Below are 8,054 nucleotides of genomic sequence, written 5' to 3' on the forward strand. Positions count from 1 at the left end.
CGAGTGCGGCTTTATGAATGACAGGGAGGAGGTGGTCATGTGGTGCTTTCAAGTCATCTGTCTTGCTAATTTTTTTCTTCTTCTTCTTCTTTTGTTTCTTCTTCTTTCCCAGTCTCTCCCTCTCCCTCTGACACATACTCAGAAACAAACCGAGCTTTGGTGTTTTATTTTTTATTTTTTGCGACGGCCGTTTTTTTTTTTTTTTTTTTTTTTTTAAGAGGAGGGAATATGAAACACCCCAAGACATTTGTAAGTGGTCAGTTGCATGTCTCTGCTCTTTTGTGTGTGTGTGTGTGTGTGTGTGTTCACACAACTTTTTCTGCCTTTTTAAAAAATAATAATAATTTTTTTACAAACCAGTGTGCGTCACCGCTTTCCCCTGTCACACTGCTGAGGTTTGATTAATAAAAGATGAGTTGAGGGGAAGTATGAATGTTTGGATTGCTCCCCCCTCCCCTCCCCACCTCCCTTTTTTTTTTTCTTGTCGGCCAAAAAAAAAAAAAAAAGAGAAGAGAAGAAAAGACGGGATGAAAGAGGACGAAAACCGAGTTAAAGAGGGCAGGGTCCGCTCTGATCACCCCAGGACTGAACTGTGAATGGAGACAACTGAGAAAAGAAACGGAGTGAGGGTGAAGGAGAGGAAGGGGGAGAGAAAGAGACAATGTGTGGAGCCAGAAAAAAGACAGAGAATACATATATTCAACACTGCATTATGTCTGTAGTGTGCGTGGGTGACTACAGGCCTCTTTTTCTCCAGCTCCCACACCCCTCCTTCTTTCTTTTCCTCCCTTCCTCCCTCCTCTCTCCCCAGTTTTTTAATATCCCTCTCCTTGCCCTCTTCCTGCTGATCTGTGCCAACCACCATGAAACCACCGCCACATTAGAGCCTTTAACAGGCACTGCCTGGCATCTTACTTTGTCCAAACACATTATAGCCTAGCCTTCATGCACACACACACGCCCACATCCACACACACACACACAAACACCCCGACACGCTCACAGCTAAGAGTGTGTCCATGTCTTAAATCAAGGTTCTCAATTCATAACTACATAGTTATAATATAGTGGAGAATAAGAAGCGGGATGGTGGAGAGGGGTAAAGGGGGGGGGAGATCGTTTATCCTTCCAAAACTACCACATGTCATTATGGCTCCAAATAAACTCCTTTAAGCTTGATTTAAAAAGATTGGGGATGGAAAAGCGAGGGGAATTAATGGTTCAAATGTGCCGAAAGAAAACTGCCACTTAAGTTCAATTTTTTTTTTTTTTTTCCAAGAAATATAGTTTGGACTGAAGTTTATAGACTAGAATAATGTTGTAACATTTATACTGTGTTCAACGCTGGATCCTGCCTGAATGGCGTACGAGGCAAGTCCCTCTTTTTGTACTCTTTAAATCAGCATTTCCACTGATAGCCCGGTTTAGTAAAGGGAAAAAAGTTTGTTTTTGTCACCTGTGTCGCCCCTCTGTTGCAGCCCTGGGCAACAGCTTATTAAGAGGAACAACAAGAATCAGATCTTAGGAGCATTTTAATCCCACTACAACCTTCTGTACAGATATTTCTGAAACAGAATTGAATAAAACAACAATTGGTTGAGTGATGAGTTGTAATTAGCAGTTTGAGCTCAATTTGCACGTTTTAAATATGGAAAAATGAACCGAAAGCTCCGCGAAGTTGGACATTTCTCACCGGCTCAAAATCCGCTAACATTGCCCTGAATATAAATTGAAAACAAAATGTAACTTGTTTCACAAGACTTGCGACAAAAACAAACTGCTTTACCGCAACTGCCGCTATGCTACAGGAAGCCGTGCCCACTATTAACCCGATAACTAACTAACTTTAGCTAACTTGTTACCGTGTCTCCTGCTAGCTTGTGTTGCTAGCCGGAGATAGCTAAACTGCTGAGCACTAGCTGGCAAATTCTGGTGGTTTTCATTAAAACAGGAAGAAAACTTTGAAATTCAGAGTTAAATAAATGAAACACAAGCATTTGTAGTCAACAACAAGTGTTACTGCTTTCAAAATTTATTGTGTGGTCCATTAAATGCTACAGTATAGAGAGTCTGAGCTACTCCAGCTGCAGACTTAGTTAATCTCTACGTCCATGACATTAGCTGCTTTTCATCCACGCATACCAGCAGATGTAGTTCAATTTCTCCCCCTAATTATGTTTGCACTACGTTAAGCTGTATGTAATATATTTGTATATTCATAATTGTACTCACAAGCAATTCCAATTTTATGATTTTGGGCAACTTCTTCAGCCTTTTATCTTCCCAACCAACCAACAACATCTCTCTCACACACACGCACACACACCCACACACACACCAATACATAACAAACACATTACACAAGCCAAACCGGCCCATGTGAAGATTTTATGATTTTCTAATGAGGCAGGAAAGATGTTGCTCACAGCCCCCCTGAGCAAGACGCAGCTGGACGGCGCTGACCCCACCTGCTGATATCACGCCAAGGTGATGATTGTTTGTTTGGATGTTGTTGTGGAGATCTTGGATTATAAGGGGATTATTGTGTTGATAAGAGCTGCTGTTATCCTTTCATAGCTGAACTACAAAAACAAAAGAATCAACCAATGGTATGATGCAATCTTATAATGCGCCAAAAAATGCCAACACACTCTCATTCACATTCCAGATGAACAGACATCCGGTTTGTGAACAAATAGGACACAAATGTTTGCCACAGATTTGCAATGGAATAAAATTGTGCTATTAAGTAGTCCACCCAGAATTTTCAAAATTTGTAATAAAATCTTCATTACAAATTCTGGACATTTCTTAAATATTTAGTGCCTTGCAATGTGTCAAAAGGTGGCCTGGTCAGGTAAAAATGTTGGAAGTCGGGTTTTGAAGACAAAACACAACAAAGACACTAAATGTTAAAGATGCATTTTCCATTAATCATCTACTGTACACCAACTTTGCTTCTAGGAAATCACCTTACTGATAGAAAACTACAACTTTGTGGCAAAATTGGATTCAACTAAAATGCGACCCAATTGTTCTAAAACGGTGTTTTTGTTAACCTATGCATTATTATAGAGACAACAAGGATTCGCTCCTTGAGTTTAGGAGCATCAACAACTAGAAAAAGGTCAGGTGAGGGACAGTGAGCGAAAAAGCAGACAAAGTCTAAAGAAAAACATTTCATTCATAAAGCCTGGAAAAGTGCTTCTTAAGCTCACAAGAAAGTTTGACTGCTTGGAAGAAAAATGGGAAGCAATGAGGGATGACAAAGACTAAGTGCTGGCTGAACAAAGATATTAACACTGGGCTTCCTGTACAAAAAAAAGAAAAAGAACGATTAACCACATCATTGCTTGCCCATGTCTTTCCAGACTCTCTGGAAGCCCAGTTTCACAAAGTCCCTACAGCCAAAAGGAAAAGAAAAAGTCTCTTGGTTGCGACAAAGACGGACTACCAGTAGTCATTACTGTCACAGACCATCACTGCCCATTCTCCGACTCTCCGGCTATGTAAACAACATTTACGCGTTTATTAAATCCACGCCTGTTCTTCTAGAGGCTGGTGGTGTCTGTGACGCTTTGTTTCCCTTTCATAATGGCCTCTGAGCAGGGAAGGTAATTATAACAGGCAGTCCTGTGGGCTGCAGGGGGATGAAAGCCTGGAAACTAAAATACAATATGAATGTTGGAGCCTTTAAAAAAATTGTTACGGAGGAGAAGAAAAAAAAGAAAATCTTCTGCACTGTATTTGTGACGGTTGCTTTTATTGCTGTTCTGTCCCAGAAAGCCAGCGTTAGGCATTTATCTGCACAATTAATCAAGCTTACCAAAGATTACAGTCGTTGCCACAACTTTAGTTGCAACTAAAAAAAAGGTACAAACTTAAAATCTCCATTGCTCAAAGTTAATTTTTGAGGTAATGCGTTTCATTATTCAGCGCAATTATATATATATATATATTTTTTTTTTTTAATTTAAATTTTATTATTATTTTTTTTCTTCGTTTCCAGGCTTGCAAGTCGGGGTTGTGGTTTTTGTAACTTTACAGCCTCGAACGGTTCAGTTCGTTTCTGCTGAGTTTTTATTGTGTTTTCATCAGCGTTGGCCGGCAAACAAAAAAACATTTTTATTGGAGGCCTTGATTAAAATGTTGTTTTATAAAGCTCTTACCGAAACAAAATGGTAATAGTCTGGTGATTTCCCCCTGTGGGCCGCAAAGCTCAACGGCTGAACTGGAGCGCTGCTCGTGTGTCTCTACCATTTGTACGATAGTTGGAGAGTTCACGCAACTGATAGTGAAAACCACTAAACAAACTAGTGATTGTTGCTCGCAAAGTCCAGAAAAGTTGCCTTCCTGCGTCTGCTTGCATGGACATCCTCTCCTTCTCTATATTCCTTGATCTTTTCCACATGTTGCTATATTGCGACCACAAACTTTATTGCATGTAATTTGGGTTTGTATGCGATAGAACAACACAAAATAGAGCATAATTGGATGATATGTGTTTCTTTATAAACTTCAACATTTTTGCTCCAGTTACAAACCTTTGGAGTACTAAAGGAACTACTGGCTGTGTAGGTCAAGAATGTCTCTATAGAAACATTTTTCGCATATTTTGTACGCAAAACGCCTCGAACGCAGTCAGATAAGGCGGAAGCTGTGAACACTAATGTTCACATTTTTCATTGGATTTGTTTCTGGACTTTGACTGAGCCGTTTCAGCACATGAACATACAAACTAAACCCTCCAATTGAGGCTTTGTGCTGCTGAAAGGTTGACAACTTTTTTTTTAATGTTTTTTTTTTTTTTAAGTTGTTTTTAAACCAACCATCTTTCTTAATGGCTCACGAAGTTTCAAATTTTTTTAAATGAAAAAAAAACAAACATATTATGAAACGTTATAATTATGAATAGAAATTCATATCCATGCAAAATGAAGGCAAACGCTTCGCTCTGTTAAAAAGTCCATACAGTGCTGATAAAATAACCTAAAACGTTGTATTTCTACTGTCTCTGTGACGTAGAAATTGCATGTCTTCTTTGAGTGCACGATAACACACACATTGGATTTACAAATTGGTTTGGTTCCTACTTATTTATGCATTTCAGAGAACTGAAAGCCGCCATGCCTTTAGGATCAAGCTACATTTTATATCTCGACGTTCCTCGAGTGAAAACGGAACCACGAAGGCAATCTTTCAGTTTCTCTTGAAACGCCCTCTAAGCTGAAGCTGTGAGAACGTCTTGTCACTGGAATCTTTCTGCTCTGTCTTAAGAAACCTTTAAATGGTGTCTGTGTTGTAAATAATTGTTGCTGTTTTTAACATTTAAATTGCACAGCATCTCCAGCATTTCATTTGTCAAGCTGTTTTTTTAATGTTTGTGTGCCGCTATCTTTCTTGGCCAGCTCGCGCTTGTGACAAAGGTCTTGATCTCAGCTTGTCTTCTATCTATAGGTCAATAAAGTGTTAATAACAATTTGAAGAACAATAAACATGATTTGTGGACTTGGAGAAGGCATTTTGTGTCCTTCAGGAGTTTCGTGGCGGTACCAGGACCCTTGAAATGGTTGAAAAGGTCAAAGGTTGCCATTTGTCACCAATTGTGATCATAGGTTTTATGGACAGAAATGTGGTGACCTCGGAAATACTGTAGGTCTCTGCCTTTTGTAGATGATGTGATTCTTGTGTTTTCATCATCCGGGTTTCACTGGAGCAGTGGGACGAGAATCTGCATCTGCAGAACTGAGACTGTCGTCTTCCGAAGTCCCAACCCAAGGGAAGGAGTTTGAGTATCTCGGGAACGACGGAAAAATGATAGACGGAAAGGATTTCACCAGCTTCCTACTCCCTCTCTCAATTTTCCTGCACCTTAATATTTAGCAGCGGTTCACTCCTCACACCGCTTTTTTGTTCCCCCACCCACCTTTGTCACCTCTAAGTGGCAGCTTCAAGCGCTAACTGGGAAAGCACAGGAATTTAATAAGCCTTTTTAATAGTCCTCTTTATTTGCTTTAATCCTCACCCATGCATCGTTTTCCCCCCTTCAGCTGAACGCCCCGGCCGAACGCGTTCATGCATGACAGTCTGAACTTCATAGACATACAAAGGCCATCAACGAGCGAGCGTTATATGCGCGGATACGTACACGGGTGATGAATGTGTGGTCTCCTGATTGGTGTTTTTTTTTTTTTTTTTTACCTCCCCCGTCTCCCGTCTTTTACATATTACGTTTCCACACACATGCGGCGGCGTTCAGATGTTGCCCCGCTTTCATCTCTCGCTGCTCGTTTTATTCCCATCTACAGCGAAGAATGTGTTAGTTTTATGGGAAGTCAGCGCAAATGCCAACAGACTTGTGATGTGCCTGCCAAACGATGACGACTCTATTGACGCTGTATAGCTGTCAGGCATCGGCTCAGAATTGATTAGACCAGGCATTTGTGAGGAGGTGAGGAGCTGCGGGGAGAGGAATGGGGAGCCGGGGTGTCTGGGCTGTCACAGCTTAATGAAAGTCCTGGTTATCCCTGCAAGGGTGGGGGCGAAAAGACGAATGTAAAGTGTGTAATTTAGGTGGAGGCATTTTTAATGAGGGGGGGATCTCGGCAGGTAACTTCCTCCAATCCCCAAACCCTAAGCCACCCCCTTAACCCCTGTTCCCCTCCGGTCCCCCCCAGGTTTCCTCGGTATATGGGGGAAGAATCCCCATCTGGTTGGACTAAACAGCAGATTAGCACATTAGCACTGGAAGAGGCAGGCAGGCTCTGCAGGAAAAGACTCGGGCTTACACATGGGGCTGGCGCACATGCCGAACGACTCATTAGAAGCAAACATAAAAGTTGCACTAAATTAAAGGCAAACTCCGTGCACCTTCATTAACAGATGGTAAAAGTTTGACTCATGATTGGAGTATTTATATGCTGTGCACAGCCATCCCCGGAGCTGCACACATCTGATACTTTGTCTTTTGTTTTTTTCGTGTGTGTGTGTGTGTGTGTGTGTGTGTGTGTTTTCTTTCCCAGCAAAATTATATCAACTTATTGCTTTTTCTTCTTTTTTTTTTTTTCAAAGAGGCCCTACAGTGTTTGGGTTCTCTTATCCTTTTATGCCCCGGTTAACACTTTCTTTGAAAACTGTAGAATGATATCTTTCTGACAGTCGTGGCATGCAATGCACAATTCTGGTTCAATTTTGCATTTGTAGGAATATTAATCTAAAGCTTCTTGCAAAAGTACTGAACTTTTTCACCGTTTGTCTCGTTACGACCACAAGCATTAGTGTTTTTTTCTCTGAGACACTAATGCAAAAACATGCGGACATGGTACATTGTTTTCCAAACTCTGTTCCTTTTATAAAGGAAAATGTGCAACAAGTGACATATTCTTACTCTGATAAGCCAAAATATCGTCCATTTGTCTTCTGAAGTATTGCCAACAGGGTTCACGTCTGTGTAGCCTTACATCTAGTTGTTCTGAAGTTTGTTAGAGAACATTAGTGGACAAACAGCTTCATGAACACCACAGCGGGCAGGTCATGGAGAAAGTTGTGGAGAAGTTTATAGCTGGGTTGGGTTATAAAAGCTATTCTGAGCCTCGAACAGCTCCCAAAGATCTGTTGGAATGGAAAAAAAAAAAAAAAAACAAGATAGTGCCAAACTGTAAACCTACCAATAAACTTGAGAGGCTTGAGAGGAAAACTTTGATCAGAAAAACAGCAGAGAGCTCCACCGGTAACGCTGGAGGAGCAGCAGAGCTTCACAGCTTAAGTGGGAGAAAACATTGTCAACATTGGAACTATTATTTGTCCAGTCCACAAATTTGCTCTTTATGTAGCACAAAGAAAGCCGCGAGACGCCCCCGCCTGCCACAAACCATGTTGGGGACACAGCAAGCATGTGGTCGAATGTGCTCTGGTAAAAACCAACCAAAATGTACATCACCCTGAACACACCATCTACATTTACTGAGGGGAAGCTGCTGAAACCCTTTCCTTCGATAGTGGAATGGTTTACCAGGAAGAAAATTCATGGTAAATGGCCCAGTTCAAGGTCACTC

Source organism: Xiphophorus couchianus, chromosome 15, assembly GCF_001444195.1.
Source record: "Xiphophorus couchianus chromosome 15, X_couchianus-1.0, whole genome shotgun sequence".
Classification (NCBI taxonomy): Eukaryota; Metazoa; Chordata; class Actinopteri; order Cyprinodontiformes; family Poeciliidae; genus Xiphophorus; species Xiphophorus couchianus.